Raw genomic sequence first — 25,697 nt, forward strand, 5'->3', positions numbered from 1 at the left:
TGAATGTAATTACAGTGTGCATCGTGTGGAATGTGTCCCGATAGAGGAGCAGTATTGAATGTAATTACAGTGTGGATCGTGTGGAATGTGTCCCGATAGAGGAGCAGTATTGAATGTAATTACAGTGTGGATCGTGTGGAATGTGTCCCGATAGAGGAGCAGTATTGAATGTAATTACAGTGTGGATCGTGTGGAATGTGTCCCAATCCAGAGGGTCAGTATTGAATGTAATTACAGTGTGGATTGTGTGGAACGTGTCCCGATCCAGAGGGTCAGTACTGAATGTATTTACAGTGTGGATCGTGTTGAATGTGTCCTGACCCAGAGGGTCAGTATTGAATGCAATTACAGTGTGGATCGTGTGGAATGTGTCCCGATCCAGAGGGTCAGTATTGAATGTAATTACAGTGTGGATCGTGTGGAATGTGTCCCGATAGAGGATCAGTATTGAATGTAATTACAGTGTGGATCGTGTGGAATGTGTCCCGATAGAGGTTCAGTATTGAATGTAATTACAGTTTGGATCGTGTGGAATGTGTCCCGATAGAGGAGCAGTATTGAATGTAATTACAGTGTGGATCGTGTGGAATGTGTCCCGATAGAGGAGCAGTATTGAATGTAATTACAGTGTGGATCGTGTGGAATGTGTCCCGATAGAGGAGCAGTATTGAATGTAATTACAGTGTGGATCGTGTGGAATGGGTCCCGATAGAGGAGCAGTATTGAATGTAATTACAGTGTGGATCTTGTGGAAAGTGTCCCGATAGAGGAGCAGTATTGAATGTAATTACAGTGTGGATCGTGTGGAATGTGTCCCGATAGAGGATCAGTATTGAATGTAATTACAGTGTGGATCGTGTGGAATGTGTCCCGATAGAGGATCAGTATTGAATGTAATTACAGTGTGGATCGTGTGGAATTTGTCCCAATAGAGGATCAGTATTGAATGTAATTACAGTGTGGATCGTGTGGAATGTGTCCCGATCCAGAGGGTCAGTATTGAATGTAATTACAGTGTGGATCGTGTGGAATGTATCCCGATCCAGAGGATCAGTATTGAATGTAATTACAGTGTGGATCGTGTGGAACGTGTCCCGATAGAGGGTCAGTATTGAATGTAATTACAATGTGGATCGTGTGGAACGTGTCCCGATAGAGGGTCAGTATTGAATGTAATTACAGTGTGGATCCTGTGGAATGTGTCCCAATCCAGAGGGTCAGTATTGAATGTAATTACAGTGTGGATTGTGTGGAAAGTGTCCCGAGCCAGAGGGACAGTATTGAATGTAATTACAGTGTGGATCGTGTGGAATGTGTCCCGATAGAGGAGCAGTATTGAATGTAATTACAGTGTGGATCGTGTGGAATGTGTCCCGATAGAGGAGCAGTATTGAATGTAATTACAGTGTGGATAGTGAGGAATGTGTCCCGATCGAGAGGGACAGTATTGAATGTAATTACAGTGTGGATCGTGTGGAATATGTCCCGATAGAGGAGCAGTATTGAATGTAATTACAGTGTGGATTGTGTGGAATGTTTCCCGATAAAGGATCAGTATTGAATGTAATTACAGTGTGGATCGTGTGGAATGTGTCCCGATCGAGAGGGTCAGTATTGAATGCAATTACAGTGTGGATCGTGTGGAATGTGTCCCGATCCAGAGGATCAGTATTGAATGTAATTACAGTGTGGATCGTGTGGAACGTGTCCCGATAGAGGGTCAGTATTGAATGTAATTACAGTGTGGATCGTGTGGAACGTGTCCCGATAGAGGGTCAGTATTGAATGTAATTACAGTGTGGATCCTGTGGAATGTGTCCCAATCCAGAGGGTCAGTATTGAATGTAATTACAGTGTGGATTGTGTGGAACGTGTCCCGATCCAGAGAGTCAGTACTGAATGTAATTACAGTGTGGATCGTGTTGAATGTGTCCTGACCCAGAGGGTCAGTATTGAATGTAATTACAGTGTGGATCATGTGGAATGTGACCCGATAGAGGATCAGTATTGAATGTAATTACAGTGTGGATCGTGTGGAATGTGTCCCGATAGAGGATCAGTATTGAATGTAATTACAGTTTGGATCGTGTGGAAAGTGTCCCGATAGAGGATCAGTATTGAATGTAATTACAGTTTGGATCGTGTGGAAAGTGTCCCGATAGAGGATCAGTATTGAATGTAATTACAGTTTGGATCGTGTGGAAAGTGTCCCGATAGAGGATCAGTATTGAATGTAATTACAGTTTGGATCGTGTGGAAAGTGTCCCGATAGAGGATCAGTATTGAATGTAATTACAGTGTGGATCGTGTGGAATGTGTCCCGATAGAGGATCAGTATTGAATGTAATTACAGTGTGGATCGTGTGGAATGTGTCCCGATAGAGGAGCAGTATTGAATGTAATTAAAGTGTGGATCGTGTGGAATGTGTCCCGATAGAGGAGCAATATTGAATGTAATTACAATGTGGATCGTATGGAATGTGTCCCGATAGAGGAGCAGTATTGAATGTAATTACAGTGTGCATCGTGTGGAATGTGTCCCGATAGAGGAGCAGTATTGAATGTAATTACAGTGTGGATCGTGTGGAATGTGTCCCGATCCAGAGGGTCAGTATTGAATGTAATTACAGTGTGGATCGTGTGGAATGTGTCCCGATAGAGGAGCAGTATTGAATGTAATTACAGTGTGGATCGTGTGGAATGTGTCCCGATAGAGGAGCAGTATTGAATGTAATTACAGTGTGGATCGTGTGGAATGTGTCCCGATAGAGGAGCAGTATTGAATGTAATTACAGTGTGGATCGTGTGGAATGTGTCCCGATAGAGGAGCAGTATTGAATGTAATTACAGTGTGGATCGTGTGGAATGTGTCCCGATAGAGGAGCAGTATTGAATGTAATTACAGTGTGGATCGTGTGGAATGTGTCCCGATAGAGGGTCAGTATTGAATGTAATTACAGTGTGGATCGTGTGGAATGTGTCCCAATAGAGGATCAGTATTGAATGTAATTACAGTGTGGATCGTGTGGAATGTGTCCCGATCCAGAGGGGCAGTATTGAATGTAATTACAGTGTGGATCGTGTGGACCGTGTCCCGATCCAGAGGGTCAGTATTGAATGTAATTACAGTGTGGATCGTGTGGAATGTGTCCCGATCCAGAGGGTCAGTATTGAATGTAATTACAGTGTGGATCGTGTGGAATGTGTCCCGATAGAGGATCAGTATTGAATGTAATTACAGTGTGGATCGTGTGGAATGTGTCCCGATAGAGGATCAGTATTGAATGTAATTACAGTGTGGATCGTGTGGAATGTATCCCGATCCAGAGGATCAGTATTGAATATAATTACAGTGTGGATCGTGTGGAACGTGTCCCGATAGAGGATCAGTATTGAATGTAATTACAGTGTGGATCGTGTGGAATGTGTCCCGATAGAGGATCAGTATTGAATGTAATTACAGTGTGGATCGTGTGGAATTTGTCCCAATAGAGGATCAGTATTGAATGTAATTACAGTGTGGATCGTGTGGAATGTGTCCCGATCCAGAGGGTCAGTATTGAATGTAATTACAGTGTGGATCGTGTGGAATGTATCCCGATCCAGAGGATCAGTATTGAATGTAATTACAGTGTGGATCGTGTGGAACGTGTCCCGATAGAGGAGCAGTATTGAATGTAATTACAGTGTGGATCGTGTGGAATGTGTCCCGATAGAGGAGCAGTATTGAATGTAATTACAATGTGGATCGTGTGGAACGTGTCCCGATAGAGGGTCAGTATTGAATGTAATTACAGTGTGGATACTGTGGAATGTGTCCCAATCCAGAGGGTCAGTATTGAATGTAATTACAGTGTGGATTGTGTGGAAAGTGTCCTGAGCCAGAGGGTCAGTATTGAATGTAATTACAGTGTGTATCGTGTGGAACGTGTCCCGATAGAGGATCAGTATTGAATGTAATTACAGTGTGGATCGTGTGGAACGTGTCCCGATAGAGGTTCAGTATTGAATGTAATTACAGTTTGGATCGTGTGGAATGTGTCCCGATAGAGGAGCAGTATTGAATGTAATTACAGTGTGGATCGTGTGGAATGTGTCCCGATAGAGGAGCAGTATTGAATGTAATTACAGTGTGGATCGTGTGGAATGTGTCCCGATAGAGGAGCAGTATTGAATGTAATTACAGTGTGGATAGTGAGGAATGTGTCCCGATCGAGAGGGACAGTATTGAATGTAATTACAGTGTGGATCGTGTGGAATATGTCCCGATAGAGGAGCAGTATTGAATGTAATTACAGTGTGGATTGTGTGGAATGTTTCCCGATAAAGGATCAGTATTGAATGTAATTACAGTGTGGATCGTGTGGAATGTGTCCCGATCGAGAGGGTCAGTATTGAATGCAATTACAGTGTGGATCGTGTGGAATGTGTCCCATGCAGAGGATCAGTATTGAATGTAATTACAGTGTGGATCGTGTGGAACGTGTCCCGATAGAGGGTCAGTATTGAATGTAATTACAGTGTGGATCGTGTGGAACGTGTCCCGATAGAGGGTCAGTATTGAATGTAATTACAGTGTGGATCCTGTGGAATGTGTCCCAATCCAGAGGGTCAGTATTGAATGTAATTACAGTGTGGATTGTGTGGAACGTGTCCCGATCCAGAGAGTCAGTACTGAATGTAATTACAGTGCGGATCGTGTTGAATGTGTCCTGACCCAGAGGGTCAGTATTGAATGTAATTACAGTGTGGATCGTGTGGAATGTGTCCCGATCCAGAGTGTCAGTATTGAATGTAATTACAGTGTGGATCATGTGGAATGTGACCCGATAGAGGATCAGTATTGAATGTAATTACAGTGTGGATCGTGTGGAATGTGTCCCGATAGAGGATCAGTATTGAATGTAATTACAGTTTGGATCGTGTGGAAAGTGTCCCGATAGAGGATCAGTATTGAATGTAATTACAGTGTGGATCGTGTGGAATGTGTCCCGATAGAGGAGCAGTATTGAATGTAATTAAAGTGTGGATCGTGTGGAATGTGTCCCGATAGAGGAGCAATATTGAATGTAATTACAATGTGGATCGTATGGAATGTGTCCCGATAGAGGAGCAGTATTGAATGTAATTACAGTGTGCATCGTGTGGAATGTGTCCCGATAGAGGAGCAGTATTGAATGTAATTACAGTGTGGATCGTGTGGAATGTGTCCCGATAGAGGAGCAGTATTGAATGTAATTACAGTGTGGATCGTGTGGAATGTGTCCCGATAGAGGAGCAGTATTGAATGTAATTACAGTGTGGATCGTGTGGAATGTGTCCCAATCCAGAGGGTCAGTATTGAATGTAATTACAGTGTGGATTGTGTGGAACGTGTCCCGATCCAGAGAGTCAGTAATGAATGTAAATACAGTGTGGATCGTGTTGAATGTGTCCTGACCCAGAGGGTCAGTATTGAATGTAATTACAGTGTGGATCGTGTGGAATGTGTCCCGATCCAGAGGGTCAGTATTGAATGTAATTACAGTGTGGATCATGTGGAATGTGACCCGATAGAGGATCAGTATTGAATGTAATTACAGTGTGGATCGTGTGGAATGTGTCCCGATAGAGGATCAGTATTGAATGTAATTACAGTTAGGATCGTGTGGAAAGTGTCCCGATAGAGGATCAGTATTGAATGTAATTACAGTGTGGATCGTGTGGAATGTGTCCCGATAGAGGAGCAGTATTGAATGTAATTAAAGTGTGGATCGTGTGGAATGTGTCCCGATAGAGGAGCAGTATTGAATGTAATTACAATGTGGATCGTGTGGAATGTGTCCCGATAAAGGAGCAGTATTGAATGTAATTACAGTGTGCATCGTGTGGAATGTGTCCCGATAGAGGAGCAGTATTGAATGTAATTACAGTGTGGATCGTGTGGAATGTGTCCCGATAGAGGAGCAGTATTGAATGTAATTACAGTGTGGATCGTGTGGAATGTGTCCCGATAGAGGAGCAGTATTGAATGTAATTACAGTGTGGATCGTGTGGAATGTGTCCCAATCCAGAGGGTCAGTATTGAATGTAATTACAGTGTGGATTGTGTGGAACGTGTCCCGATCCAGAGGGTCAGTACTGAATGTATTTACAGTGTGGATCGTGTTGAATGTGTCCTGACCCAGAGGGTCAGTATTGAATGTAATTACAGTGTGGATCGTGTGGAACGTGTCCCGATAGAGGAGCAGTATTGAATGTAATTACAGTGTGGATCGTGTGGAATGTGTCCCGATAGAGGAGCAGTATTGAATGTAATTACAATGTGGATCGTGTGGAACGTGTCCCGATAGAGGGTCAGTATTGAATGTAATTACAGTGTGGATACTGTGGAATGTGTCCCAATCCAGAGGGTCAGTATTGAATGTAATTACAGTGTGGATTGTGTGGAAAGTGTCCCGAGCCAGAGGGTCAGTATTGAATGTAATTACAGTGTGTATCGTGTGGAACGTGTCCCGATAGAGGATCAGTATTGAATGTAATTACAGTGTGGATCGTGTGGAACGTGTCCCGATAGAGGTTCAGTATTGAATGTAATTACAGTTTGGATCGTGTGGAATGTGTCCCGATAGAGGAGCAGTATTGAATGTAATTACAGTGTGGATCGTGTGGAATGTGTCCCGATAGAGGAGCAGTATTGAATGTAATTACAGTGTGGATCGTGTGGAATGTGTCCCGATAGAGGAGCAGTATTGAATGTAATTACAGTGTGGATAGTGAGGAATGTGTCCCGATCGAGAGGGACAGTATTGAATGTAATTACAGTGTGGATCGTGTGGAATATGTCCCGATAGAGGAGCAGTATTGAATGTAATTACAGTGTGGATTGTGTGGAATGTTTCCCGATAAAGGATCAGTATTGAATGTAATTACAGTGTGGATCGTGTGGAATGTGTCCCGATCGAGAGGGTCAGTATTGAATGCAATTACAGTGTGGATCGTGTGGAATGTGTCCCATGCAGAGGATCAGTATTGAATGTAATTACAGTGTGGATCGTGTGGAACGTGTCCCGATAGAGGGTCAGTATTGAATGTAATTACAGTGTGGATCGTGTGGAACGTGTCCCGATAGAGGGTCAGTATTGAATGTAATTACAGTGTGGATCCTGTGGAATGTGTCCCAATCCAGAGGGTCAGTATTGAATGTAATTACAGTGTGGATTGTGTGGAACGTGTCCCGATCCAGAGAGTCAGTACTGAATGTAATTACAGTGCGGATCGTGTTGAATGTGTCCTGACCCAGAGGGTCAGTATTGAATGTAATTACAGTGTGGATCGTGTGGAATGTGTCCCGATCCAGAGTGTCAGTATTGAATGTAATTACAGTGTGGATCATGTGGAATGTGACCCGATAGAGGATCAGTATTGAATGTAATTACAGTGTGGATCGTGTGGAATGTGTCCCGATAGAGGATCAGTATTGAATGTAATTACAGTTTGGATCGTGTGGAAAGTGTCCCGATAGAGGATCAGTATTGAATGTAATTACAGTGTGGATCGTGTGGAATGTGTCCCGATAGAGGAGCAGTATTGAATGTAATTAAAGTGTGGATCGTGTGGAATGTGTCCCGATAGAGGAGCAATATTGAATGTAATTACAATGTGGATCGTATGGAATGTGTCCCGATAGAGGAGCAGTATTGAATGTAATTACAGTGTGCATCGTGTGGAATGTGTCCCGATAGAGGAGCAGTATTGAATGTAATTACAGTGTGGATCGTGTGGAATGTGTCCCGATAGAGGAGCAGTATTGAATGTAATTACAGTGTGGATCGTGTGGAATGTGTCCCGATAGAGGAGCAGTATTGAATGTAATTACAGTGTGGATCGTGTGGAATGTGTCCCAATCCAGAGGGTCAGTATTGAATGTAATTACAGTGTGGATTGTGTGGAACGTGTCCCGATCCAGAGAGTCAGTAATGAATGTAAATACAGTGTGGATCGTGTTGAATGTGTCCTGACCCAGAGGGTCAGTATTGAATGTAATTACAGTGTGGATCGTGTGGAATGTGTCCCGATCCAGAGGGTCAGTATTGAATGTAATTACAGTGTGGATCATGTGGAATGTGACCCGATAGAGGATCAGTATTGAATGTAATTACAGTGTGGATCGTGTGGAATGTGTCCCGATAGAGGATCAGTATTGAATGTAATTACAGTTAGGATCGTGTGGAAAGTGTCCCGATAGAGGATCAGTATTGAATGTAATTACAGTGTGGATCGTGTGGAATGTGTCCCGATAGAGGAGCAGTATTGAATGTAATTAAAGTGTGGATCGTGTGGAATGTGTCCCGATAGAGGAGCAGTATTGAATGTAATTACAATGTGGATCGTGTGGAATGTGTCCCGATAGAGGAGCAGTATTGAATGTAATTACAGTGTGCATCGTGTGGAATGTGTCCCGATAGAGGAGCAGTATTGAATGTAATTACAGTGTGGATCGTGTGGAATGTGTCCCGATAGAGGAGCAGTATTGAATGTAATTACAGTGTGGATCGTGTGGAATGTGTCCCGATAGAGGAGCAGTATTGAATGTAATTACAGTGTGGATCGTGTGGAATGTGTCCCAATCCAGAGGGTCAGTATTGAATGTAATTACAGTGTGGATTGTGTGGAACGTGTCCCGATCCAGAGGGTCAGTACTGAATGTATTTACAGTGTGGATCGTGTTGAATGTGTCCTGACCCAGAGGGTCAGTATTGAATGCAATTACAGTGTGGATCGTGTGGAATGTGTCCCGATCCAGAGGGTCAGTATTGAATGTAATTACAGTGTGGATCGTGTGGAATGTGTCCCGATAGAGGATCAGTATTGAATGTAATTACAGTGTGGATCGTGTGGAATGTGTCCCGATAGAGGTTCAGTATTGAATGTAATTACAGTTTGGATCGTGTGGAATGTGTCCCGATAGAGGAGCAGTATTGAATGTAATTACAGTGTGGATCGTGTGGAATGTGTCCCGATAGAGGAGCAGTATTGAATGTAATTACAGTGTGGATCGTGTGGAATGTGTCCCGATAGAGGAGCAGTATTGAATGTAATTACAGTGTGGATCGTGTGGAATGGGTCCCGATAGAGGAGCAGTATTGAATGTAATTACAGTGTGGATCTTGTGGAAAGTGTCCCGATAGAGGAGCAGTATTGAATGTAATTACAGTGTGGATCGTGTGGAATGTGTCCCGATAGAGGATCAGTATTGAATGTAATTACAGTGTGGATCGTGTGGAATGTGTCCCGATAGAGGATCAGTATTGAATGTAATTACAGTGTGGATCGTGTGGAATTTGTCCCAATAGAGGATCAGTATTGAATGTAATTACAGTGTGGATCGTGTGGAATGTGTCCCGATCCAGAGGGTCAGTATTGAATGTAATTACAGTGTGGATCGTGTGGAATGTATCCCGATCCAGAGGATCAGTATTGAATGTAATTACAGTGTGGATCGTGTGGAACGTGTCCCGATAGAGGGTCAGTATTGAATGTAATTACAATGTGGATCGTGTGGAACGTGTCCCGATAGAGGGTCAGTATTGAATGTAATTACAGTGTGGATCCTGTGGAATGTGTCCCAATCCAGAGGGTCAGTATTGAATGTAATTACAGTGTGGATTGTGTGGAAAGTGTCCCGAGCCAGAGGGACAGTATTGAATGTAATTACAGTGTGGATCGTGTGGAATGTGTCCCGATAGAGGAGCAGTATTGAATGTAATTACAGTGTGGATCGTGTGGAATGTGTCCCGATAGAGGAGCAGTATTGAATGTAATTACAGTGTGGATAGTGAGGAATGTGTCCCGATCGAGAGGGACAGTATTGAATGTAATTACAGTGTGGATCGTGTGGAATATGTCCCGATAGAGGAGCAGTATTGAATGTAATTACAGTGTGGATTGTGTGGAATGTTTCCCGATAAAGGATCAGTATTGAATGTAATTACAGTGTGGATCGTGTGGAATGTGTCCCGATCGAGAGGGTCAGTATTGAATGCAATTACAGTGTGGATCGAGTGGAATGTGTCCCGATCCAGAGGATCAGTATTGAATGTAATTACAGTGTGGATCGTGTGGAACGTGTCCCGATAGAGGGTCAGTATTGAATGTAATTACAGTGTGGATCGTGTGGAACGTGTCCCGATAGAGGGTCAGTATTGAATGTAATTACAGTGTGGATCCTGTGGAATGTGTCCCAATCCAGAGGGTCAGTATTGAATGTAATTACAGTGTGGATTGTGTGGAACGTGTCCCGATCCAGAGAGTCAGTACTGAATGTAATTACAGTGTGGATCGTGTTGAATGTGTCCTGACCCAGAGGGTCAGTATTGAATGTAATTACAGTGTGGATCATGTGGAATGTGACCCGATAGAGGATCAGTATTGAATGTAATTACAGTGTGGATCGTGTGGAATGTGTCCCGATAGAGGATCAGTATTGAATGTAATTACAGTTTGGATCGTGTGGAAAGTGTCCCGATAGAGGATCAGTATTGAATGTAATTACAGTTTGGATCGTGTGGAAAGTGTCCCGATAGAGGATCAGTATTGAATGTAATTACAGTTTGGATCGTGTGGAAAGTGTCCCGATAGAGGATCAGTATTGAATGTAATTACAGTTTGGATCGTGTGGAAAGTGTCCCGATAGAGGATCAGTATTGAATGTAATTACAGTGTGGATCGTGTGGAATGTGTCCCGATAGAGGATCAGTATTGAATGTAATTACAGTGTGGATCGTGTGGAATGTGTCCCGATAGAGGAGCAGTATTGAATGTAATTAAAGTGTGGATCGTGTGGAATGTGTCCCGATAGAGGAGCAATATTGAATGTAATTACAATGTGGATCGTATGGAATGTGTCCCGATAGAGGAGCAGTATTGAATGTAATTACAGTGTGCATCGTGTGGAATGTGTCCCGATAGAGGAGCAGTATTGAATGTAATTACAGTGTGGATCGTGTGGAATGTGTCCCGATCCAGAGGGTCAGTATTGAATGTAATTACAGTGTGGATCGTGTGGAATGTGTCCCGATAGAGGAGCAGTATTGAATGTAATTACAGTGTGGATCGTGTGGAATGTGTCCCGATAGAGGAGCAGTATTGAATGTAATTACAGTGTGGATCGTGTGGAATGTGTCCCGATAGAGGAGCAGTATTGAATGTAATTACAGTGTGGATCGTGTGGAATGTGTCCCGATAGAGGAGCAGTATTGAATGTAATTACAGTGTGGATCGTGTGGAATGTGTCCCGATAGAGGAGCAGTATTGAATGTAATTACAGTGTGGATCGTGTGGAATGTGTCCCGATAGAGGGTCAGTATTGAATGTAATTACAGTGTGGATCGTGTGGAATGTGTCCCAATAGAGGATCAGTATTGAATGTAATTACAGTGTGGATCGTGTGGAATGTGTCCCGATCCAGAGGGGCAGTATTGAATGTAATTACAGTGTGGATCGTGTGGACCGTGTCCCGATCCAGAGGGTCAGTATTGAATGTAATTACAGTGTGGATCGTGTGGAATGTGTCCCGATCCAGAGGGTCAGTATTGAATGTAATTACAGTGTGGATCGTGTGGAATGTGTCCCGATAGAGGATCAGTATTGAATGTAATTACAGTGTGGATCGTGTGGAATGTGTCCCGATAGAGGATCAGTATTGAATGTAATTACAGTGTGGATCGTGTGGAATGTATCCCGATCCAGAGGATCAGTATTGAATATAATTACAGTGTGGATCGTGTGGAACGTGTCCCGATAGAGGATCAGTATTGAATGTAATTACAGTGTGGATCGTGTGGAATGTGTCCCGATAGAGGATCAGTATTGAATGTAATTACAGTGTGGATCGTGTGGAATTTGTCCCAATAGAGGATCAGTATTGAATGTAATTACAGTGTGGATCGTGTGGAATGTGTCCCGATCCAGAGGGTCAGTATTGAATGTAATTACAGTGTGGATCGTGTGGAATGTATCCCGATCCAGAGGATCAGTATTGAATGTAATTACAGTGTGGATCGTGTGGAACGTGTCCCGATAGAGGAGCAGTATTGAATGTAATTACAGTGTGGATCGTGTGGAATGTGTCCCGATAGAGGAGCAGTATTGAATGTAATTACAATGTGGATCGTGTGGAACGTGTCCCGATAGAGGGTCAGTATTGAATGTAATTACAGTGTGGATACTGTGGAATGTGTCCCAATCCAGAGGGTCAGTATTGAATGTAATTACAGTGTGGATTGTGTGGAAAGTGTCCCGAGCCAGAGGGTCAGTATTGAATGTAATTACAGTGTGTATCGTGTGGAACGTGTCCCGATAGAGGATCAGTATTGAATGTAATTACAGTGTGGATCGTGTGGAACGTGTCCCGATAGAGGTTCAGTATTGAATGTAATTACAGTTTGGATCGTGTGGAATGTGTCCCGATAGAGGAGCAGTATTGAATGTAATTACAGTGTGGATCGTGTGGAATGTGTCCCGATAGAGGAGCAGTATTGAATGTAATTACAGTGTGGATCGTGTGGAATGTGTCCCGATAGAGGAGCAGTATTGAATGTAATTACAGTGTGGATAGTGAGGAATGTGTCCCGATCGAGAGGGACAGTATTGAATGTAATTACAGTGTGGATCGTGTGGAATATGTCCCGATAGAGGAGCAGTATTGAATGTAATTACAGTGTGGATTGTGTGGAATGTTTCCCGATAAAGGATCAGTATTGAATGTAATTACAGTGTGGATCGTGTGGAATGTGTCCCGATCGAGAGGGTCAGTATTGAATGCAATTACAGTGTGGATCGTGTGGAATGTGTCCCATGCAGAGGATCAGTATTGAATGTAATTACAGTGTGGATCGTGTGGAACGTGTCCCGATAGAGGGTCAGTATTGAATGTAATTACAGTGTGGATCGTGTGGAACGTGTCCCGATAGAGGGTCAGTATTGAATGTAATTACAGTGTGGATCCTGTGGAATGTGTCCCAATCCAGAGGGTCAGTATTGAATGTAATTACAGTGTGGATTGTGTGGAACGTGTCCCGATCCAGAGAGTCAGTACTGAATGTAATTACAGTGCGGATCGTGTTGAATGTGTCCTGACCCAGAGGGTCAGTATTGAATGTAATTACAGTGTGGATCGTGTGGAATGTGTCCCGATCCAGAGTGTCAGTATTGAATGTAATTACAGTGTGGATCATGTGGAATGTGACCCGATAGAGGATCAGTATTGAATGTAATTACAGTGTGGATCGTGTGGAATGTGTCCCGATAGAGGATCAGTATTGAATGTAATTACAGTTTGGATCGTGTGGAAAGTGTCCCGATAGAGGATCAGTATTGAATGTAATTACAGTGTGGATCGTGTGGAATGTGTCCCGATAGAGGAGCAGTATTGAATGTAATTAAAGTGTGGATCGTGTGGAATGTGTCCCGATAGAGGAGCAATATTGAATGTAATTACAATGTGGATCGTATGGAATGTGTCCCGATAGAGGAGCAGTATTGAATGTAATTACAGTGTGCATCGTGTGGAATGTGTCCCGATAGAGGAGCAGTATTGAATGTAATTACAGTGTGGATCGTGTGGAATGTGTCCCGATAGAGGAGCAGTATTGAATGTAATTACAGTGTGGATCGTGTGGAATGTGTCCCGATAGAGGAGCAGTATTGAATGTAATTACAGTGTGGATCGTGTGGAATGTGTCCCAATCCAGAGGGTCAGTATTGAATGTAATTACAGTGTGGATTGTGTGGAACGTGTCCCGATCCAGAGGGTCAGTACTGAATGTATTTACAGTGTGGATCGTGTTGAATGTGTCCTGACCCAGAGGGTCAGTATTGAATGTAATTACAGTGTGGATCGTGTGGAATGTGTCCCGATCCAGAGGGTCAGTATTGAATGTAATTACAGTGTGGATCGTGTGGAATGTATCCCGATCCAGAGGATCAGTATTGAATGTAATTACAGTGTGGATCGTGTGGAATGTGTCCCGATAGAGGAGCAGTATTGAATGTAATTACAGTGTGGATCGTGTGGAATGTGTCCCGATAGAGGAGCAGTATTGAATGTAATTACAGTGTGGATCGTGTGGAATGTGTCCCGATAGAGGATCAGTATTGAATGTAATTACAGTGTGGATCGTGTGGAATGTGTCCCGATAGAGGAGCAGTATTGAATGTAATTACAGTGTGGATCGTGTGGAATGGGTCCCGATAGAGGAGCAGTATTGAATGTAATTACAGTGTGGATCGTGTGGAATGTGTCCCGATAGAGGAGCAGTATTGAATGTAATTACAGTGTGGATCGTGTGGAAAGTGTCCCGATAGAGGAGCAGTATTGAATGTAATTACAGTGTGGATCGTGTGGAATGTGTCCCGATAGAGGAGCATTATTGAATGTAATTACAGTGTGGATCGTGTGGAATGTGTCCCGACAGAGGAGCAGTATTGAATGTAATTACAGTGTGGATCGTGTGGAATGTGTCCCGATAGAGGAGCAGTATTGAATGTAATTACAGTGTGGATCGTGTGGAATGTATCCCGATCCAGAGGATCAGTATTGAATATAATTACAGTGTGGATCGTGTGGAACGTGTCCCGATAGAGGATCAGTATTGAATGTAATTACAGTGTGGATCGTGTGGAATGTGTCCCGATAGAGGATCAGTATTGAATGTAATTACAGTGTGGATCGTGTGGAATTTGTCCCAATAGAGGATCAGTATTGAATGTAATTACAGTGTGGATCGTGTGGAATGTGTCCCGATCCAGAGGGTCAGTATTGAATGTAATTACAGTGTGGATCGTGTGGAATGTATCCCGATCCAGAGGATCAGTATTGAATGTAATTACAGTGTGGATCGTGTGGAACGTGTCCCGATAGAGGAGCAGTATTGAATGTAATTACAGTGTGGATCGTGTGGAATGTGTCCCGATAGAGGAGCAGTATTGAATGTAATTACAATGTGGATCGTGTGGAACGTGTCCCGATAGAGGGTCAGTATTGAATGTAATTACAGTGTGGATACTGTGGAATGTGTCCCAATCCAGAGGGTCAGTATTGAATGTAATTACAGTGTGGATTGTGTGGAAAGTGTCCCGAGCCAGAGGGTCAGTATTGAATGTAATTACAGTGTGTATCGTGTGGAACGTGTCCCGATAGAGGATCAGTATTGAATGTAATTACAGTGTGGATCGTGTGGAACGTGTCCCGATAGAGGTTCAGTATTGAATGTAATTACAGTTTGGATCGTGTGGAATGTGTCCCGATAGAGGAGCAGTATTGAATGTAATTACAGTGTGGATCGTGTGGAATGTGTCCCGATAGAGGAGCAGTATTGAATGTAATTACAGTGTGGATCGTGTGGAATGTGTCCCGATAGAGGAGCAGTATTGAATGTAATTACAGTGTGGATAGTGAGGAATGTGTCCCGATCGAGAGGGACAGTATTGAATGTAATTACAGTGTGGATCGTGTGGAATATGTCCCGATAGAGGAGCAGTATTGAATGTAATTACAGTGTGGATTGTGTGGAATGTTTCCCGATAAAGGATCAGTATTGAATGTAATTACAGTGTGGATCGTGTGGAATGTGTCCCGATCGAGAGGGTCAGTATTGAATGCAATTACAGTGTGGATCGTGTGGAATGTGTCCCATGCAGAGGATCAGTATTGAATGTAATTACAGTGTGGATCGTGTGGAACGTGTCCCGATAGAGGGTCAGTATTGAATGTAATTACAGTGTGGATCGTGTGGAACGTGTCCCGATAGAGGGTCAGTATTGAATGTAATTACAGTGTGGATCCTGTGGAATGTGTCCCAATCCAGAGGGTCAGTATTGAATGTAATTACAGTGTGGATTGTGTGGAACGTGTCCCGATCCAGAGAGTCAGTACTGAATGTAATTACAGTGCGGATCGTGTTGAATGTGTCCTGACCCAGAGGGTCAGTATTGAATGTAATTACAGTGTGGATCGTGTGGAATGTGTCCCGATCCAGAGTGTCAGTATTGAATGTAATTACAGTGTGGATCATGTGGAATGTGACCCGATAGAGGATCAGTATTGAATGTAATTACAGTGTGGATCGTGTGGAATGTGTCCCGATAGAGGATCAGTATTGAATGTAATTACAGTTTGGATCGTGTGGAAAGTGTCCCGATAGAGGATCAGTATTGAATGTAATTACAGTGTGGATCGTGTGGAATGTGTCCCGATAGAGGAGCAGTATTGAATGTAATTAAAGTGTGGATCGTGTGGAATGTGTCCCGATAGAGGAGCAATATTGAATGTAATTACAATGTGGATCGTATGGAATGTGTCCCGATAGAGGAGCAGTATTGAATGTAATTACAGTGTGCATCGTGTGGAATGTGTCCCGATAGAGGAGCAGTATTGAATGTAATTACAGTGTGGATCGTGTGGAATGTGTCCCGATAGAGGAGCAGTATTGAATGTAATTACAGTGTGGATCGTGTGGAATGTGTCCCGATAGAGGAGCAGTATTGAATGTAATTACAGTGTGGATCGTGTGGAATGTGTCCCAATCCAGAGGGTCAGTATTGAATGTAATTACAGTGTGGATTGTGTGGAACGTGTCCCGATCCAGAGGGTCAGTACTGAATGTATTTACAGTGTGGATCGTGTTGAATGTGTCCTGACCCAGAGGGTCAGTATTGAATGTAATTACAGTGTGGATCGTGTGGAATGTGTCCCGATCCAGAGGGTCAGTATTGAATGTAATTACAGTGTGGATCGTGTGGAATGTATCCCGATCCAGAGGATCAGTATTGAATGTAATTACAGTGTGGATCGTGTGGAATGTGTCCCGATAGAGGAGCAGTATTGAATGTAATTACAGTGTGGATCGTGTGGAATGTGTCCCGATAGAGGAGCAGTATTGAATGTAATTACAGTGTGGATCGTGTGGAATGTGTCCCGATAGAGGATCAGTATTGAATGTAATTACAGTGTGGATCGTGTGGAATGTGTCCCGATAGAGGAGCAGTATTGAATGTAATTACAGTGTGGATCGTGTGGAATGGGTCCCGATAGAGGAGCAGTATTGAATGTAATTACAGTGTGGATCGTGTGGAATGTGTCCCGATAGAGGAGCAGTATTGAATGTAATTACAGTGTGGATCGTGTGGAAAGTGTCCCGATAGAGGAGCAGTATTGAATGTAATTACAGTGTGGATCGTGTGGAATGTGTCCCGATAGAGGAGCATTATTGAATGTAATTACAGTGTGGATCGTGTGGAATGTGTCCCGACAGAGGAGCAGTATTGAATGTAATTACAGTGTGGATCGTGTGGAATGTGTCCCGATAGAGGAGCAGTATTGAATGTAATTACAGTGTGGATCGTGTGGAATGTGTCCCGATCCAGAGGGTCAGTATTGAATGCAATTACAGTGTGGATCGTGTGGAATGTGTCCCGATCCAGAGTGTCAGTATTGAATGTAATTACAGTGTGGATCGTTTGGAATGTGTCCCGATAGAGGAGCAGTATTGAATGTAATTACAGTGTGGATCGTGTGGAATGTGTCCCGATAGAGGATCAGTATTGAATGTAATTACAGTTTGGATCGTGTGGAATGTGTCCCGATAGAGGATCAGTATTGAATGTAATTACAGAGTGGATCGTGTGGAAAGTGTCCCGATAGAGGAGCAGTATTGAATGTAATTACAGTTTGGATCGTGTGGAAAGTGTCCCGATAGAGGAGCAGTATTGAATGTAATTACAGTGTGGATCGTGTGGAATGTGTCCCGATAGAGGAGCAGTATTGAATGTAATTACAGTGTGGATTGTGTGGAAAGTGTCCCGAGCCAGAGGGTCAGTATTGAATGTAATTACAGTGTGTATCGTGTGGAACGTGTCCCGATAGAGGATCAGTATTGAATGTAATTACAGTGTGGATCGTGTGGAACGTGTCCCGATAGAGGATCAGTATTGAATGTAATTACAGTTTGGATCGTGTGGAATGTGTCCCGATAGAGGAGCAGTATTTAATGTAATTACAGTGTGGATCGTGTGGAATGTGTCCCGATAGAGGAGCAGTATTGAATGTAATTACAGTGTGGATCGTGTGGAATGTGTCCCGATAGAGGAGCAGTATTGAATGTAATTACAGTGTGGATAGTGAGGAATGTGTCCCGATCGAGAGGGACAGTATTGAATGTAATTACAGTGTGGATCGTGTGGAATATGTCCCGATAGAGGAGCAGTATTGAATGTAATTACAGTGTGGATTGTGTGGAATGTTTCCCGATAAAGGATCAGTATTGAATGTAATTACAGTGTGGATCGTGTGGAATGTGTCCCGATCGAGAGGGTCAGTATTGAATGCAATTACAGTGTGGATCGTGTGGAATGTGTCCCGATCCAGAGGATCAGTATTGAATGTAATTACAGTGTGGATCGTGTGGAACGTGTCCCGATAGAGGGTCAGTATTGAATGTAATTACAGTGTGGATCGTGTGGAACGTGTCCCGATAGAGGGTCAGTATTGAATGTAATTACAGTGTGGATCCTGTGGAATGTGTCCCAATCCAGAGGGTCAGTATTGAATGTAATTACAGTGTGGATTGTGTGGAACGTGTCCCGATCCAGAGAGTCAGTAATGAATGTAAATACAGTGTGGATCGTGTGGAATGTGTCCCGATAGAGGAGCAGTATTGAATGTAATTACAGTGTGGATCGTGTGGAATGTGTCCCGATAGAGGAGCAGTATTGAATGTAATTACAGTGTGGATCGTGTGGAATGTGTCCCGATAGAGGAGCAGTATTGAATGTAATTACAGTGTGGATCGTGTGGAATGTGTCCCGATAGAGGAGCAGTATTGAATGTATTTACAGTGTGGATCGTGTTGAATGTGTCCTGACCCAGAGGGTCAGTATTGAATGTAATTACAGTGTGGATCGTGTGGAATGTGTCCCGATCCAGAGGGTCAGTATTGAATGTAATTACAGTGTGGATCGTGTGGAATGTGACCCGATAGAGGATCAGTATTGAATGTAATTACAGTGTGGATCGTGTGGAATGTGTCCCGATAGAGGATCAGTATTGAATGTAATTACAGTTTGGATCGTGTGGAAAGTGTCCCGATAGAGGATCAGTATTGAATGTAATTACAGTGTGGATCGTGTGGAATGTGTCCCGATAGAGGAGCAGTATTGAATGTAATTAAAGTGTGGATCGTGTGGAATGTGTCCCGATAGAGGAGCAGTATTGAATGTAATTACAATGTGGATCGTGTGGAATGTGTCCCGATAGAGGAGCAGTATTGAATGTAATTACAGTGTGCATCGTGTGGAATGTGTCCCGATAGAGGAGCAGTATTGAATGTAATTACAGTGTGGATCGTGTGGAATGTGTCCCGATAGAGGAGCAGTATTGAATGTAATTACAGTGTGGATCGTGTGGAATGTGTCCCGATAGAGGAGCAGTATTGAATGTAATTACAGTGTGGATCGTGTGGAATGTGTCCCAATCCAGAGGGTCAGTATTGAATGTAATTACAGTGTGGATTGTGTGGAACGTGTCCCGATCCAGAGGGTCAGTACTGAATGTATTTACAGTGTGGATCGTGTTGAATGTGTCCTGACCCAGAGGGTCAGTATTGAATGTAATTACAGTGTGGATCGTGTGGAATGTGTCCCGATCCAGAGGGTCAGTATTGAATGTAATTACAGTGTGGATCGTGTGGAATGTGTCCCGATAGAGGATCAGTATTGAATGTAATTACAGTGTGGATCGTGTGGAATGTGTCCCGATAGAGGTTCAGTATTGAATGTAATTACAGTGTGGATCGTGTGGAATGTGTCCCGATCCAGAGGGTCAGTATTGAATGCAATTACAGTGTGGATCGTGTGGAATGTGTCCCGATCCAGAGTGTCAGTATTGAATGTAATTACAGTGTGGATCGTTTGGAATGTGTCCCGATAGAGGAGCAGTATTGAATGTAATTACAGTGTGGATCGTGTGGAATGTGTCCCGATAGAGGATCAGTATTGAATGTAATTACAGTGTGGATCCTGTGGAATGTGTCCCGATAGAGGTTCAGTATTGAATGTAATTACAGTGTGGATCGTGTGGAACGTGTCCCGATAGAGGGTCAGTATTGAATGTAATTACAGTGTGGATCGTGTGGAACGTGTCCCGATAGAGGGTCAGTATTGAATGTAATTACAGTGTGGATCCTGTGGAATGTGTCCCAATCCAGAGGGTCAGTATTGAATGTAATTACAGTGTGGATTGTGTGGAACGTGTCCCGATCCAGAGAGTCAGTACTGAATGTAATTACAGTGCGGATCGTGTTGAATGTGTCCTGACCCAGAGGGTCAGTATTGAATGTAATTACAGTGTGGATCGTGTGGAATGTGTCCCGATCCAGAGTGTCAGTATTGAATGTAATTACAGTGTGGATCATGTGGAATGTGACCCGATAGAGGATCAGTATTGAATGTAATTACAGTGTGGATCGTGTGGAATGTGTCCCGATAGAGGATCAGTATTGAATGTAATTACAGTTTGGATCGTGTGGAAAGTGTCCCGATAGAGGATCAGTATTGAATGTAATTACAGTGTGGATCGTGTGGAATGTGTCCCGATAGAGGAGCAGTATTGAATGTAATTAAAGTGTGGATCGTGTGGAATGTGTCCCGATAGAGGAGCAATATTGAATGTAATTACAATGTGGATCGTATGGAATGTGTCCCGATAGAGGAGCAGTATTGAATGTAATTACAGTGTGCATCGTGTGGAATGTGTCCCGATAGAGGAGCAGTATTGAATGTAATTACAGTGTGGATCGTGTGGAATGTGTCCCGATAGAGGAGCAGTATTGAATGTAATTACAGTGTGGATCGTGTGGAATGTGTCCCGATAGAGGAGCAGTATTGAATGTAATTACAGTGTGGATCGTGTGGAATGTGTCCCAATCCAGAGGGTCAGTATTGAATGTAATTACAGTGTGGATTGTGTGGAACGTGTCCCGATCCAGAGGGTCAGTACTGAATGTATTTACAGTGTGGATCGTGTTGAATGTGTCCTGACCCAGAGGGTCAGTATTGAATGTAATTACAGTGTGGATCGTGTGGAATGTGTCCCGATCCAGAGGGTCAGTATTGAATGTAATTACAGTGTGGATCGTGTGGAATGTATCCCGATCCAGAGGATCAGTATTGAATGTAATTACAGTGTGGATCGTGTGGAATGTGTCCCGATAGAGGAGCAGTATTGAATGTAATTACAGTGTGGATCGTGTGGAATGTGTCCCGATAGAGGAGCAGTATTGAATGTAATTACAGTGTGGATCGTGTGGAATGTGTCCCGATAGAGGATCAGTATTGAATGTAATTACAGTGTGGATCGTGTGGAATGTGTCCCGATAGAGGAGCAGTATTGAATGTAATTACAGTGTGGATCGTGTGGAATGGGTCCCGATAGAGGAGCAGTATTGAATGTAATTACAGTGTGGATCGTGTGGAATGTGTCCCGATAGAGGAGCAGTATTGAATGTAATTACAGTGTGGATCGTGTGGAAAGTGTCCCGATAGAGGAGCAGTATTGAATGTAATTACAGTGTGGATCGTGTGGAATGTGTCCCGATAGAGGAGCATTATTGAATGTAATTACAGTGTGGATCGTGTGGAATGTGTCCCGACAGAGGAGCAGTATTGAATGTAATTACAGTGTGGATCGTGTGGAATGTGTCCCGATAGAGGAGCAGTATTGAATGTAATTACAGTGTGGATCGTGTGGAATGTGTCCCGATCCAGAGGGTCAGTATTGAATGCAATTACAGTGTGGATCGTGTGGAATGTGTCCCGATCCAGAGTGTCAGTATTGAATGTAATTACAGTGTGGATCGTTTGGAATGTGTCCCGATAGAGGAGCAGTATTGAATGTAATTACAGTGTGGATCGTGTGGAATGTGTCCCGATAGAGGATCAGTATTGAATGTAATTACAGTTTGGATCGTGTGGAATGTGTCCCGATAGAGGATCAGTATTGAATGTAATTACAGAGTGGATCGTGTGGAAAGTGTCCCGATAGAGGAGCAGTATTGAATGTAATTACAGTTTGGATCGTGTGGAAAGTGTCCCGATAGAGGAGCAGTATTGAATGTAATTACAGTGTGGATCGTGTGGAATGTGTCCCGATAGAGGAGCAGTATTGAATGTAATTACAGTGTGGATTGTGTGGAAAGTGTCCCGAGCCAGAGGGTCAGTATTGAATGTAATTACAGTGTGTATCGTGTGGAACGTGTCCCGATAGAGGATCAGTATTGAATGTAATTACAGTGTGGATCGTGTGGAACGTGTCCCGATAGAGGATCAGTATTGAATGTAATTACAGTTTGGATCGTGTGGAATGTGTCCCGATAGAGGAGCAGTATTTAATGTAATTACAGTGTGGATCGTGTGGAATGTGTCCCGATAGAGGAGCAGTATTGAATGTAATTACAGTGTGGATCGTGTGGAATGTGTCCCGATAGAGGAGCAGTATTGAATGTAATTACAGTGTGGATAGTGAGGAATGTGTCCCGATCGAGAGGGACAGTATTGAATGTAATTACAGTGTGGATCGTGTGGAATATGTCCCGATAGAGGAGCAGTATTGAATGTAATTACAGTGTGGATTGTGTGGAATGTTTCCCGATAAAGGATCAGTATTGAATGTAATTACAGTGTGGATCGTGTGGAATGTGTCCCGATCGAGAGGGTCAGTATTGAATGCAATTACAGTGTGGACCGTGTGGAATGTGTCCCGATCCAGAGGATCAGTATTGAATGTAATTACAGTGTGGATCGTGTGGAACGTGTCCCGATAGAGGGTCAGTATTGAACGTAATTACAGTGTGGATCGTGTGGAACGTGTCCCGATAGAGGGTCAGTATTGAATGTAATTACAGTGTGGATCCTGTGGAATGTGTCCCAATCCAGAGGGTCAGTATTGAATGTAATTACAGTGTGGATTGTGTGGAACGTGTCCCGATCCAGAGAGTCAGTAATGAATGTAAATACAGTGTGGATCGTGTTGAATGTGTCCTGACCCAGAGGGTCAGTATTGAATGTAATTACAGTGTGGATCGTGTGGAATGTGTCCCGATCCAGAGGGTCAGTATTGAATGTAATTACAGTGTGGATCGTGTGGAATGTGACCCGATAGAGGATCAGTATTGAATGTAATTACAGTGTGGATCGTGTGGAATGTGTCCCGATAGAGGATCAGTATTGAATGTAATTACAGTTTGGATCGTGTGGAAAGTGTCCCGATAGAGGATCAGTATTGAATGTAATTACAGTGTGGATCGTGTGGAATGTGTCCCGATAGAGGAGCAGTATTGAATGTAATTAAAGTGTGGATCGTGTGGAATGTGTCCCGATAGAGGAGCAGTATTGAATGTAATTACAATGTGGATCGTGTGGAATGTGTCCCGATAGAGGAGCAGTATTGAATGTAATTACAGTGTGCATCGTGTGGAATGTGTCCCGATAGAGGAGCAGTATTGAATGTAATTACAGTGTGGATCGTGTGGAATGTGTCCCGATAGAGGAGCAGTATTGAATGTAATTACAGTGTGGATCGTGTGGAATGTGTCCCGATAGAGGAGCAGTATTGAATGTAATTACAGTGTGGATCGTGTGGAATGTGTCCCAATCCAGAGGGTCAGTATTGAATGTAATTACAGTGTGGATTGTGTGGAACGTGTCCCGATCCAGAGGGTCAGTACTGAATGTATTTACAGTGTGGATCGTGTTGAATGTGTCCTGACCCAGAGGGTCAGTATTGAATGTAATTACAGTGTGGATCGTGTGGAATGTGTCCCGATCCAGAGGGTCAGTATTGAATGTAATTACAGTGTGGATCGTGTGGAATGTGTCCCGATAGAGGATCAGTATTGAATGTAATTACAGTGTGGATCGTGTGGAATGTGTCCCGATAGAGGTTCAGTATTGAATGTAATTACAGTGTGGATCGTGTGGAATGTGTCCCGATCCAGAGGGTCAGTATTGAATGCAATTACAGTGTGGATCGTGTGGAATGTGTCCCGATCCAGAGTGTCAGTATTGAATGTAATTACAGTGTGGATCGTTTGGAATGTGTCCCGATAGAGGAGCAGTATTGAATGTAATTACAGTGTGGATCGTGTGGAATGTGTCCCGATAGAGGATCAGTATTGAATGTAATTACAGTGTGGATCCTGTGGAATGTGTCCCGATAGAGGTTCAGTATTGAATGTAATTACAGTGTGGATCGTGTGGAATGTGTCCCGATCCAGAGGATCAGTATTGAATGTAATTACAGTGTGGATAGTGAGGAATGTGTCCCGATCGAGAGGGACAGTATTGAATGTAATTACAGTGTGGATCGTGTGGAATATGTCCCGATAGAGGAGCAGTATTGAATGTAATTACAGTGTGGATTGTGTGGAATGTTTCCCGATAAAGGATCAGTATTGAATGTAATTACAGTGTGGATCGTGTGGAATGTGTCCCGATCGAGAGGGTCAGTATTGAATGCAATTACAGTGTGGATCGTGTGGAATGTGTCCCGATCCAGAGGATCAGTATTGAATGTAATTACAGTGTGGATCGTGTGGAACGTGTCCCGATAGAGGGTCAGTATTGAATGTAATTACAGTGTGGATCGTGTGGAACGTGTCCCGATAGAGGGTCAGTATTGAATGTAATTACAGTGTGGATCCTGTGGAATGTGTCCCAATCCAGAGGGTCAGTATTGAATGTAATTACAGTGTGGATTGTGTGGAACGTGTCCCGATCCAGAGAGTCAGTAATGAATGTAAATACAGTGTGGATCGTGTTGAATGTGTCCTGACCCAGAGGGTCAGTATTGAATGTAATTACAGTGTGGATCGTGTGGAATGTGTCCCGATCCAGAGGGTCAGTATTGAATGTAATTACAGTGTGGATCGTGTGGAATGTGACCCGATAGAGGATCAGTATTGAATGTAATTACAGTGTGGATCGTGTGGAATGTGTCCCGATAGAGGATCAGTATTGAATGTAATTACAGTTTGGATCGTGTGGAAAGTGTCCCGATAGAGGATCAGTATTGAATGTAATTACAGTGTGGATCGTGTGGAATGTGTCCCGATAGAGGAGCAGTATTGAATGTAATTAAAGTGTGGATCGTGTGGAATGTGTCCCGATAGAGGAGCAGTATTGAATGTAATTACAATGTGGATCGTGTGGAATGTGTCCCGATAGAGGAGCAGTATTGAATGTAATTACAGTGTGCATCGTGTGGAATGTGTCCCGATAGAGGAGCAGTATTGAATGTAATTACAGTGTGGATCGTGTGGAATGTGTCCCGATAGAGGAGCAGTATTGAATGTAATTACAGTGTGGATCGTGTGGAATGTGTCCCGATAGAGGAGCAGTATTGAATGTAATTACAGTGTGGATCGTGTGGAATGTGTCCCAATCCAGAGGGTCAGTATTGAATGTAATTACAGTGTGGATTGTGTGGAACGTGTCCCGATCCAGAGGGTCAGTACTGAATGTATTTACAGTGTGGATCGTGTTGAATGTGTCCTGACCCAGAGGGTCAGTATTGAATGTAATTACAGTGTGGATCGTGTGGAATGTGTCCCGATCCAGAGGGTCAGTATTGAATGTAATTACAGTGTGGATCGTGTGGAATGTGT

The sequence above is a fragment of the Hemitrygon akajei genome, chromosome 4, assembly GCF_048418815.1.
Source record: "Hemitrygon akajei chromosome 4, sHemAka1.3, whole genome shotgun sequence".
Taxonomy (NCBI): Eukaryota; Metazoa; Chordata; class Chondrichthyes; order Myliobatiformes; family Dasyatidae; genus Hemitrygon; species Hemitrygon akajei.